Genomic DNA, 13,853 nt, shown 5'->3' with positions numbered 1-13,853 from the left:
GAAAAACAAGCTGGTGTTATGACAGTTTTGAAATGGGTCTGCTTTTGCCAGCCAGTTATGTGCTTTAAAGGGCCTTTAGCTGATTTATGCAGTTCTTGTCCTGAAACTGCTGTATTGTATTACTTCAATATTTTAACCCTAACCATTTAAAGAAGGTTTGATCTTACATCAATAGTACTCCAAAAATATTAAAATCAAAGAGGTTTTTTTTTTTAAGAATTTATTTGCAAAACAAACCCTGTATTCTTTCCTGATCTTGAAGATTAAAATAATTTTTTTAAAAAATCGATTTTCTAGAATAAACTCCAGATATTTATGGTGGCTGCTGAATATGCTGAATGTGCTGAGAGCTTAGAAGAAAAAAATATATAAATTTAAATATAAATTGTTTAAATTTAAATTGTTGAAGTATTGGAGTTTTTGTGACAAAATAGCTTCTGATCATAGACAAAAAGAAAAAAGAAAAAAAGGGATTACCAGAAGTTAGTAGTGTTATCACTTCTCTTTTTTAATGCATTCATATTAACTGCCTCTACCTGGAATGAGTAAATAAAAAGCTTTTCTCTGCAGTGGGACTCTTAAAAGTACAATTAAATTGTTCTAACTAGATATATGTCTCAGTACTTTTCTTCTCTTTACTTAACTGTGTGTTACACAAGACTTTTATGAGTTCAATATGTATAGTATCTGTTGACACTCCGTATATAAACAAAAATGATCTGGTTTAAAAGCAGGGGAATTAAAGTACCCATAATGAGAAACGATTGTTCTAAAATGCTGTCAATTTGGATTGTGGAAATAATTTCAAGGATTGATCATGCAAAGTGCAGAGAAGCTTCAATGTTTATTGACATCTCTATGTTACATAAGCAACTCTTAGAAGAAATAATGCTTACTGTTTTCTAAATGTGTCTGAGCTTCCAATTCCAAGGCTCTTTCATGATCCAGTAAAATAGTATTATTTCCTTTTTTAGCTTTGGAGAAGATAAGAGAGAGTTGATTGGGCATTTTAAATTAACAATATATGAGGCTGAAGTATGATAGCAATTTTCCTACATGCTTGGATCCTACAGTATATGTCACAGAAGATCATCTGATTTCTTTCCAGCCTGTTGATTCACAGATGTTTTGCCTGCAACAATTCCATACAGTTCTTATAGTGAAGGTACTTAACTTGCAGCAACCTTCTCATTCATCGATCCATTATTGCTCTGAATATATGGAAGTAGAAAAATCACTTATAAGAACATAACTTAGAATACAGAATAGCTTATTTCTCTCCATTAACAGTTTATGAATCTTCCATAGCCCTCTGTAACAATAAAATACATGTAATTTGCAACGGAGATACTTACTCTGAATAAACTGTTATGGCAGATGAGATTTCTACTCTCAAATTGAATCTTTGTTTCAGCTCCTTTCAGTTCAAAACCAAACCAAAACGATAACAAAAAACCATTAACAATGATACTCTGATCTTGGCATAGGAGAGATGAAGACTTACAGTGATCCAAATGAATTTCTTCTTTGAATTTCAGGATATTTGAAATGAAATCTTTTTGGGAAGTTACATGTAAAATTAAAGCCCAAATTATCTATATTTATTTACAGCCCACGTGTTTAATAATTATGATCAGATCCTTACGTCAAAGAAAAAAAACATTAGCATAGCCAAGAGCTGTCTCACGCTACTGTCATTTTTAAAAGATTGTAACACTTAGTAAGAATGAAATATGATAATATTTTTATAATACTTTTCATGCCAGACCCTCAAAAGCATTCACAATGGCAAATGTCAGTAAGAATACTCCTCTTTGTTTACAAGTGGCAAAAATAATACACAGATGAATTGCTTAGCAGTAGCAAAAGTTAGCAAGGGAACTAGAACCCAGAGCTCTTACTGCTAAATCCCTCATTCTCAGTGGTCTCAGGAGATCTGTGTATGCTAAGGCCCACAGCAGGATTTGAACTTGTATGAAGAGGTAGGTTCCTCCGCCTGCAGAAAGGCACAGGATTCTAGTATACATCACCTAACATAGGAACAAAGTTTTATAAATCAGATGGTAGAAGATTATTGTCTTGGAAAATATGTTGAATTCATTGACTAGTAGGATATTTCTGAGAATGGTGTAACATGAAAGAATGTACATGTACTGCATACATCAAGTCTGTGTCTGTAAAATTTTGCTTATCCCACTTAGCTCGTTAAGTTGCATAAACTACAGACAAAATATTACATTAGTCAAGAAGCACTTGTGAAGTGTGCAGTATCCTCAGCTCATTTGAAGGTAATGGGAAATAAGGATATCCATGCCTTAATTATTTTATGTTTTGGGGAAAATGGATAAGATTCTCTTTTGATCAAAATAACTGGCCCCTACCACTTCTCAGATAAAATTCCAAGCTTTGTTTCCATGATAATACACTGTATTCTCATTTCTAAATAAAGGATAAATATAAAAATTTAGCTTTAAAATTGGTGAAAGATTAATTATTTAAATCAAGCCAGGCATCTAATAATTTCTAACATTTGACTTACCATTTTTAGAGTGGTTTGTAATCACCAGTCACTATTCCAAGTCATAATCTCACTGAAAAGACTTCCTCCTCTGGAGGATGCATTTGTTTAAGGGCTAGCAACTTTCTCTTTGCCTTGCTGATGGCATGACTGCTTTAAATGCAAAGAATTATCCTAATAAGCTGATTTCTCTGGTATCTGAAGGAGATCCTGGAAAATGAGGATAGCCATGAGGTGCTGTCCTGTCCTATGATCTATACAAAGAGTATTCAGTTGGTAACATCAGATAAGATCAAAAAGAACCAAATGCTTGAAGATACAGTTTTCTTTCCAAACAGCAGCAAGAGGCAGTGACTACAATTTCCTTTTGGACTTCTACTCCAGTTTATGCAATGAATTCTAGCAAAGTTGTTTTTTTTTTGCAGAATTCATTATGTCTGCGTTGCACAGAATCACTCCAATGTTTGAAACTTGTGATGAGTTTATTCTTTTGTTCTTTGCTACTGCACTCTTTTCTTCCTGTTCACCCAGGCCTTACTGAATTATTTATTTTCTGACTACAGACTTGTTGACTGTGGTTTCACCTGGTCCTTGGCTTGAAATAACCATTCATAACTCAGGTATCTGACTTTATTCTGCCATTAGTTTAAATCCTTTCTGTAGCACTTTAGCCTGAGAACTCACATTCTGGTTATTTCTTCTAAAAGGAGAAAACGTTCTCTATATCCACTGTGAAAGAACAAGGACCATCTTCATTTTCTCAAAAAAAAAAAAAAAAAAAAAAAAAATAATAATAAAATAATAATAATCTAGGATTGTTATTAAGAATTTCTTTCACAGATGAGAATAGATAATTGATGTAATTAAATCCTTGTCCAAAGGATTTTAGGACCTAATATGCAAAGGTCTGAATCCAGTTATCATGGGTCTTCCCCTAAAGTAGAGAAATGTTAATGCATGTCTTCTAGAGGTCGCCTCTATCTCAATATTTCAGTGATTATTTTCAACATATTAAATGTAACCCTTTTGTACATTAGAGTACTTTCTGTATCACTAAGTAATAATGAAGAAGAGAGACAGTAATGTATGAATGGTATCACAAAATTACTCTGTCATCTAAATTAGAAGCAAATATGGTTTCTGACAAATAAATATATCCTTAACATTCCTGATTTTTTTGTTTTTACTGCACTGAGCATTTTCCTCTTCTCATGTGTATATTAGGAAATCAGGTTCTATTATAATTTTCCACATCTATATTTGGAGATGAAAAATTGTCTATTAATTGATAAAGCACTGAGAGATACTCAGAAAAGAATCTGGGCACCACACTGCTCCATATCACTCCTTTAAGATCAACTCTGCACATGCCCTTTCTGTCAACCCCTGAATCTTTCTGGATCTGAGTCAGCTATGGTCTGGAAAACGTGTAACTGTGCTTGCATTCAACCCGAACTAACATGCCCTTCTGTCAGTGTCATGCTAATTCAACATGCCTTCCAGAACAAAGCTAGTTTGTATTGTTTGGCCACAATAGTGAGTCAATGGAGTTGTTGTCTGTATCTAATCACAGAAATGTGCCCTGAAACATAGTCACTGAATTTTGATACCTCACAGGTTTTGGAATACCTGGAGGCAATTTGAGCCTGATTTACAGAATGCTGATCACCCAACACCAAGGAGCATAAAATGAAATGAAAGTCTGGTCTGCAGCACTCCATCCTACCAGATTCCATATATAAGCAGAGTAAAAAATAGATATCTTAATGAAAAATGGTTAATTAAAAACAAACAAACAAACAAACAAAAAAACAACTAACAATCACCTTTAAATGGGATTTTTAAATAAAATATACAGAAATAATCAAATGGGTAGTTGTACACATGCATTATACTTTCATAATGAAATGTTATTAAAAAATTATCATGATTTCTGTATACACACTTGTTTCTTGCTTTCCTCAGAAACAAAGAAAAGCAAGCTTCTTTTCATTTATATATGCTGCTTTACTCATCTGATTTATTCATAATTATGATTAGGATCCACAATAACTATACTTTTGCTATCTCCCTGCTGATTGTTAGTGTCTTTTTTTCCCCTTAATTGCATGTACACACAGTATATAAACAATTCCTTCTACACCTTCATTTAATTAAAAACACAGTATGCAAAGTATGGACAAACACTTCCCGAAAAGCCAGAAGTCTTTCATAGACGAAATAGGAACTTTGAGTCTAAACATTTCAATTTTTTAAAACAATTTAGTTCAGCACTGACCACAGAAATTTAACAGAAATAAAATGGCACCTCAGTCCTGATACATAAAAAAGCTCGATGAATCTCCAAAGATAATTATTCATAGCCTGAAATGAAGGCAACTCCAGCAGGTTCTCTCTGGCCCCCTAGGGTGGTAAAGGAGATGCTGATGGCTATACGGCCTGATACTGGCGTGATTGGAGGACACACAGCATCCTGCAAGATTTGCTGTAATGTACTGTACTCTGCTTTTTGTTCATCAGAGAGCAGCTGCTAAGAGATGTAGCCTTCAAGAGCATACAGCTGAACCCACCTGTTACATTTCACATCTAAATGTACTTTACTGCCTAGGCTGTATCTTTGCTATAGTTTATGATTTCTGTGTTTCAGACTCCAGTAGAATGCTTTGCGTTCATTTTTGATTGGATCTACAAAGAAAGTTTACATGGGATTTTATTAATAAAGTGCCAAAACTGCATTTGTCCATAAAGGAGAAAAAACAGTTTATTTTTTCCTTATTTGAGAATAGTATGTTGCAATTATGTGAAGATACTTCACTGAATTCTTTGTAACGTTTTTATCCATGATTAATCTTCGCTTATGTTCACTGTAATTGTTCACAGGTTTAGAAGTTTGTTTAATATGCAAAAATTTTTTACATAGGATAATGAAATAATTCATACAAGTGTATGTAACATTTTAAGACAATCCCAAAATTAAATACGACCACTGCTAAAAGATGTAACGCAGAAGCATAAAATATGTATGAAATTACGTAAATACACTGGAAAAATTCTTCCAGCTAAACTTGTCTACCAGTTTTCTGAAGGCTTGCCAAACTTGAAATAAAAGCCACATTGAGCAGAATGTTTAGACATCTGGATACCTTTCCTTTAAATTCCAGTAAAATATTCTGTATCTAGTTGAACTATAGCTACCTAAGTTGCTATTTCCACTACAGTCAAAATAGTTATTCTTTGTAATTTCCTGTTTGTCATATTACTTCTCTTCAATCAGCTGATCAAAGATACTCTCAACATTTTTCTAACTGTTTTTCCTGCCTAATTTTCTAGTTACTGTTTTAACAGTCTCAAGATTGCAAGCCAAATTTTTTTGTTTGACCTGTTCAGACTTTCAGTCTTCAGACTTTGGACTTCATTCCACTCCTGGTACTGTACAATTTATTAAAATGAATCAAACATTGCAAAAAAAATATTAACAAAGTTCACCAGTTCACCAAATTTAATGTTGAAAATTATTTTTACAGTCATATTCATGTCACAGGAAATTCCTTGAATACTAAGTCTATCTAAGGCAATTTTAAACAGTAACAAAACTAGGAAGCAGATCTCATACTGATAGGTGGCATTTCTGTTTTAAAGGTAGTTTGTACAGTTTGGTGAAAAAAATTACTTTTAAAAATCATAATTTTTAATCAAATTTAATTTTTTAATCACATAACAGTTACTTGATCTTTTTAGGGTTTCTCCAAAAACCTTTCAGATTCAACTTAGATGTTAACTTTTACTTAATTAACATTAATAAAACACAAAGAGTGGTGGTTTGGTATTGTTACTACCTGGGGTTGTAGAGTTTTCTCTAGTTTCCACATTTCTCAAAAATCAGAAATCCCTCCTGCTGAACATCAGGGAGATATAAGAACAAGAATATGAAGATGTGTTTTGCAGATTAATTTTTGTGCCTCATACATTACTCTTGTACATATCAAAACATCAGCAAGATATAAACTACAAATTAATCACTAAAATGATATACAGTTTGAAGAGACTGCAAAAGCTAATTATGTTACCTCCCAGTGCTCCATGCAAGAATTTTCGCAATAAAGCAAGTTCAACTTCAGGATTTTTCCTTTCAGTAGATAATATAAGTACAAAACTTGTGATATCCAGTGAAAATTTCATTTTAAACAGAAATATCAACTCGAAGAAGTAGAAATTGGTAAATTTAGTAGTTTAAACTCACTTTTTATGTATCATTCAGTGAGTTAGAAGCCAGTATGTTACATTACGTCTAAAAGTGGTTGAAAAATTATTTTTATTACAAATCATATAGAAATAAAGTAGCTTTTTTATTTTTTACCTTGAAAATCTATATCCAGAACTATGTTTGTAAATTTTCACTCAGTTGGTCTGCATTTCTTTATGAAAACATATTTGAATACTTCATGCTAGCAATGTAGATGTGAGTTGTGTAGCTCAGGTCCATCATACTGAAAATATAAAATATAACTTCAGAGTCCCAAACTGATGATTGAGCACTATTTGCATGAGAAGTAATTTTGGCATGAGGGAGGATTCATTGTACCTGTATTGCTCAAGCAGAGCCTCATTAGGTGTAGGTGATGAGTCTGCATTTTATGCTCAAGACAGGTGGAACTATGTCATGACAGTTCCTGCAGCTGCCTAGTCTCATTGTGCCCAAGTCCTCTGCAAACAGCTTGCTTGACTGAAGCACCACAGAAGTACAAACACACTTGTTAGAGTTTTATTGACTCTCACCCAGATTGGGAATGACAGCATATGACTCAGCATGAACATAACATTGACTAGACAAGTACAATCAACAATTCATGTACAATATGCAATGCAGGGCTAGCATTTAACATTTCACTGTAAGAAGTCTCTTTACTATGAAAATAGGACATAGCAAACCACTCATAGGATTTTGGATGGTAAGGTTCTCCTAGATGAGATGCATGGCTTCTGATTGTCTGGATGCATTTACATACAGAAGGAGTTGATATCTCATTTACTTTACATACATCATATTTCCAATTGTGATCTACAAGTCTTTATATAGCTTAGAAAAAAAGTATAAGAGCAACTGATTTTTCTTCTTAATATCTATTTAGAAATGCTTATCAGCTGATAGAAAAAAAAAATTACTTGTGGATAAGAGAGTTATCTGACCTTTCAATTAATAAAGAAAATTGTGTAAATGTGCAACAAGTAAATTAATTACTTGAATATGACTCAGTGAAATTTGACAAAATAGCATGCTGTTTTCATAGGAGGCCCAATCCTGTCAACAAGGCTGAAGTAGCTGAGAATAAAAGAAAATAAATAAATAAATGAAAAGTAAATGCAAAGATAAGCAGAGACAAGTAAAGTAGTAAAGGAAAATATTCTTCAGAGCACTACATTATTTCCTCAGTGGTTTTGCTTTAGCATAAAGAAAACAGATTTGTATTGTGTAATCTTGATAGTTTGACAGCAGCAAAAGTAAATATGTAATGTGCAAAAATACTTATAAGTGCAAGATTTAATGCAGCTAAAATTATGTGATGTTGGGGTTCTATTCTCTTCAAAGCCTGGAGGCATGTGCCTTTTCCAAGTGCTGCTCAGCTTGAAAAGCAGCATAGTTGATCCCTAATAATTTCCTCCACAAATTTTTGCATATTTACTCAAGAGGAAAAAGCAGAAGATAAACGGAGAAAAAGGACTTAAAATTCTGGAAGAACCAAGGTTTTCTTCAGAAAGTACCTCCATGCTGCCCCACTGGAGATTGAACAGCAGTCCCAATGCTTGGAAAGGTGGCATGAAGCACCAGGATGCCTTACTGATAGCAAGCCTTGGCTGATCTGGTACAACACACATAACCAGGAGAAATGAGTATTACACATGACTACGTGGAGGAGAGGTGGCAACTGACCGTCTTTTTATTTTTCTTAGGTTCTTTAGATTTTTTTCATCCTTTTCCATTATATTTCAGAGATTTGTTCCAGACTAGTAGCCTATGTGCTCGGGAGATGAGAATTCAGTCAGATATAGAGCACACAAAAAAAGTGTGACAAATTGCAATGACAAGGTTCTGTTAGTAGTTTATGATGTAGTGAAATGAAATCCTGAACCAGGGAACACAGACAGTGCTGTGCTATGTGCTATAGGCATCCAAGTTCAGAAAGAGTGTGGAAGAGAGCACAGGAGGGTAGGAATACTGAGTCAGTAAAATCACTGCTGCCATTACTGCCTGCCTATAACAGACTGCTCATCAACAAATTAAGTCATTTTTCTTGCACCTAATATCAAGGAGTAAAGTGATACAGCTGGTATTTAAACATTATGAAATATGCTATTAGATATGCACAGCTGGAAGTAAAGCAATACAGTGCTTTGGTCAGAGACCTTCAAGCCTGCTGGATGAAATACTTAACATTTTACTTCCATCTGTGCATGTCTTACAGAACTGGCTTGAATTTAGTATGTCACACTGGAACATCCATGAGCTCTGACGAAAGCATTCACTTTACAAAAACTGTCTTTACCACCACACCATTTTGTTTACATATAATAATCTTGGTAGAATATAGCATAATCTCAACAGATTGACCCAGAATCTCAATTTCCCCTAGCTAGTAACCAAAACCATCTTGGTCCTGGCAACCATTGTGTTAGAGCATCATATGTGAGGACCTTCAAGATCTTGTCCTTGTAGCCAGAAGGACAGGCAGAGACTGTTTTATTTAACTGACAGGGAGCAGAGACATGCAGTTGAATAAGAGACTTGCCCAAAAGTTCATTCAACATGTGTCTGACCTAAAAATGGGTGCCATGCTTCTTTCAGTGCTCAATTATCCCAACTAATTCTCCCAGTTCTTCAGAATATAAGGGAAAAAATGTTTGCAGAGACCAAGCATTCTGAATCACTGGCACACTCTTCCCGGAAGATGCCCAGAAGGCTCCTGTCACTGACTGATATTTATCTTCTTTTCTATTTATTTATTTATTTATTTATTTATTGGCCCAATAATTCTTTTTGTGCTTAGTGCTGTAAGATTCTTAATTTCATGTGTTCTTTGTCATTTGTTGGTATCTACTTCCCAACTCTTCGGGACAACTCAAAAACAAATTCACTTTTTTTTGTGAGCCAATCCCCCAGAGAATTTTAAGTTTACTGAATTCTAATCTCTTCAATATAAAAAACCTTCATTTTTACTGTACTCTAAAGACAAATCTCAGGCCTAACTTTCTGAGCTTTTTCTCTTAATATTTGCTACATTCATGACAAAATGATCACACTTAACAGAGCAATGTTTCCAGTGCTTAATATCACCTCACATACATTACTCTTATTTTCAAAACAAAATGGAAGGAGGAATAAGTATTCATTGTATTTTGATACAATGGAATGCATGTATGTCCATGTAGAAAAGTAAAAACAAGGTAGTAATGCCTCACATTTTTGTAGCCTCTTCATTCTCCTTTCTGACTTTTCTTCTACCTCAGATAGTTCTGTGTACCTTGAAATTTCATACCAATATTCAGTTTGTTCTGTTTCTTGTCAAATTTTGAAGTTTTCTTATATTTTAGAATTTTTTAAAAAATGTTAAATACATATACCTGGAATTTTTGATACCTGATTAAAATGCTTTGTTATTTAAATTAATTGTGAAAAAGAATGTAGAATGTATTTTCTTGGCAACTGGGGGTGATGAGTTTCTGGCTTGAGGAAGGAAATGTACAAAGAAACCTCATCAGAAAGAATACCAGTATGTGACAAGATTAGCTAAATATGTAGAGTCTTGGAGAGAAAAGGCCAGATAGAGCTGATTTTAGTGTGGGAGATAAAGATTCTTATGAAACAGGAATCATTAATTGGACACTGAAGCTACAGGCATCCAAATTAGAATGATAATCGCTGAGTATAATTAATTAATGAAACAAACTATTGAGGAAAGCAGTAGGATCTCCATCTGCTCATCTTTATCAAATAAGACCAACAATCTTTATTTTCTTTAGAAAAGCTTTACTTCCCATTGGACAAGGGGGAATGGCTTTAATTGAAAAAAGGGGAGATTTAGGTTAGATGTTAAGAATACACTTTTTACTCAGGGAGTTTTGAGGCACTGGAACAGACTGTCCAGAGAGGTTGTGGATGCCCCATCTCTGGAGGCATTTAAGGTCAGATTGCATGGGGTGCTGGGCAGTCTAATCCAGTGATTGATAACCCTGCCCATGGCAGAGGGATTAGAAGGAAATGATCTTTAAGGTTCTCTCCAATCTGAGCCATTCTACAATTCTATGATTCTATAACATTCAAACACAAATTGTTAGATTTACTGTAAGAGCAACTGGATGGAAGTCTGAGAACAGATAAACTGAAAACTTCTTTCTGCAGGTTGGAAAGTTCTCCTTAAAAAGGTGCAGCACCCTTACCTAAATAAAACAGTAATATTAAACAGCAAATTGAAGAGCACCTTTCTGTGTGGCTAATGCTAAAGGCTCCGTTATGTGTAGTCATGATTCCAAAACCAGAGATTCACAGGATTAGCTCAGTCCATAATACATTCACCAGATAAAGCCAGTGGTTGAGCCTGAAGTTAATCCTAACACAGAAAAAGCCAAAATAAAGATAGATTACTAACAAGAATCATTATGGATAGGCAAGAAATCAGGAAGTTTATTGTTTCATAATTTCAGGTTTTAAATTGCTGAGCAGTATTTTACAGAGAAAGAAAAAAAGAAATCCTCTGTTCATGTGGAAGAATACTGTGTCATTTTAACTGAGTCAAAAATTTCAAAGACAAATTATTTTTAAAAGCTCTTCTAAACTCAGTTGAGGTGCTCATGTTTGAGCAAGACTAAATAAATGAGTAAATGAAAGATAGACAAGTATTTTGTATAAGATAGTACTCTAAAATAAGGAAAAATAAACTTCTAAGACAGATAAGGATTCAGGATCTGATGTTCATAACAGGTCTGATTTTGGAAGGAGGGTATAGGCTGCTGAAAAAATCTGAGTTTACACACTCAAAACTGGATTAGTACAATACAATTAAAGCCTTTATACCAACTGAAGAGACTGCTTGAGATAATATTTCAAATGATTAATCATTATAACAATTTTTAAGTAGCATTTAATGAATTGAATATATATGTGAAAATAAAACTATCTGCTCTTACCATGTAGTTGTAGAAATGTCCCCTATAAATGAGGTTATAAATTCACATTGCTGGCATATTGTTGAGATAAATTTGAAAAGATAAATTTATACTCACTCTTTATACATAGCTTAAAGGTGCTTTCATACTGCCATATTTACAAGGCAAATTTGAGTATTTTGTTCAGGTTAATTTCCTCTTCAAGCAAAAAAAAAAGATTACAGTTAAAGACATTCTTAATGCTCTTCTAATTTAACATACGTCATTTATTTAATAAGAAACATCAAGGTTAGTTTGAATTTGACTTTAATATGCCCTTCCGATGCTTCTGATGATTGGACGCTGTGATCAAATACTCTGAGAAAGAATTGGGATAACAGTCTGTCTTAAAAGGTTTAATGTAAAAGCAGTCAATTGATTTGGGACTAGGAGAGCAATATGGTAGAGCTGGGTGTATCTCAAGGCTGGTGTCTAATGTGGGATAAAACTGGGATATTATAACCTACCGAGATACCAAGTTTGATGTACCACTGGCAGATGAATGAGATGTGAAGTTAAAAGAGAAGATACTGTAAAAAGTTCATTTGATTGGACCAATAGTGACTTCAGGATCTTAATTAATTTTGAAGAAGAAAGATTTGGTATTACTTACTTTAGCTCCTTTCCTGTGAACCCTCTATCTGCCTCTTATCTATATCCCTTCAATAAGCTGCATCTGTTGCATAAATCTTGCATATTGTTGAACATTAAAAGTATGTAGGTCTTTTGAGCTGCGTAAAAAGAGATTTCTTTTTTGGCAAAAGGGGGAAGCAAAATTTCAAGTTTTATATGAGTCCTGGGGAGTGTTGTCGCTATGATAAAGTGCTGTTGGCTTTTTTGTTTGTTTGTTTGTTTGTTTAATCAGGAATCACTATTAAAGATGCAGAAACCATACATCATAGTATTATATATTAACAATTTGACCACATCCTCTTTTAAATCAAAAAGCATTTTCCATGTAAATTTGGATCCAAACCTTAGCATCTATTCTTCCCAAATTACTTTTGTACTCTACTATTTTGTTGTCTTTCTTTTCACTATAAAATAAAGTTCTTAATTCACAGGCAGGTTCATTTTTACAGAGTTGTGGGATCCCAGTCACTTTCTGTTCTGTGTAAACAAATACATTTGTCCACAACAAGATATTTGTGGTTTCCATGTATTAATCAGTGCCTGAATACAATCTAATTTGTTTCAGCTTTCCTCACAACTCAGCGGATAAAATAGTTAACTATAAAGCAAATTTCACTGTTCAGTTTAGGTTTCTTCACATCTACATGCAGGGAATAAGGCAATTTATTATGAATATAATTTACCTTCTAATGTAGGTGGCCTATATATTCCAGTAAATGTTTACTATTACCGTATTCTAGTTAACCAGTAAAACACTGAATAAGAACAGTTCACTGCATACTTTTCATATAAATGATACTAAAGTACTCTTTTTCACTAGCCTACACAGCACCGTAAGTTCTCAATAATGAAAACATGAAGTAAATACTATAAATGTTCCCCTAACATATAAAAGAATGTATTGTTTGAGAAGTTTGGACATATAGAGAAAATGTTCTTCTGCTCTTGAACGTGATCAAATCTTTAAAAATTGGCCCACAGAGACAGAACTAAAGTTGCTTATAGTTCCACCCACAAAAGACTCTAAAAATGCAATATTAGCAAAACTGTGAGACTCTTTTTTTTTCCCCCTAACAGGCTTCTCAGCATTTCTTCACCCAATCTGCAAGACTCCATGTTTTGGACATAAAACCTGAAGGTGTCTATGAGGACGGGGTTTATAGGGTGGGAAGGAGGACTGGAGACAAAGGCAAGGTTAAGACAGCAGGATGCATGGGGGAAGAGTTCAAATTCACAAGGTCCAGTAGCAACATTATGCCACAACCTTGCTGCACTCAAAGAAGTGTGCACCAGATGCAAACAGCTGGTGGCTCAGCAGCCACATCTAGCAAAGTCCCACAGCTGTCAACACGAGACCAGATCTGCTTCTCCTGTGGGATGGTGATTGACAATTTGTACTTAAGATATCCATATTATAATTGCTGGTACCTGTATTTGTTTATTCATTCATTCATTTATACATTTGCTGCCCAGGCTTCAGTGGAATCAGTGTTGAGACATTAAT

This window comes from Lagopus muta, chromosome 3 (genome assembly GCF_023343835.1).
Source record: "Lagopus muta isolate bLagMut1 chromosome 3, bLagMut1 primary, whole genome shotgun sequence".
Taxonomy (NCBI): Eukaryota; Metazoa; Chordata; class Aves; order Galliformes; family Phasianidae; genus Lagopus; species Lagopus muta.
Note: the sequence above shows the minus strand (reverse complement) of the source record.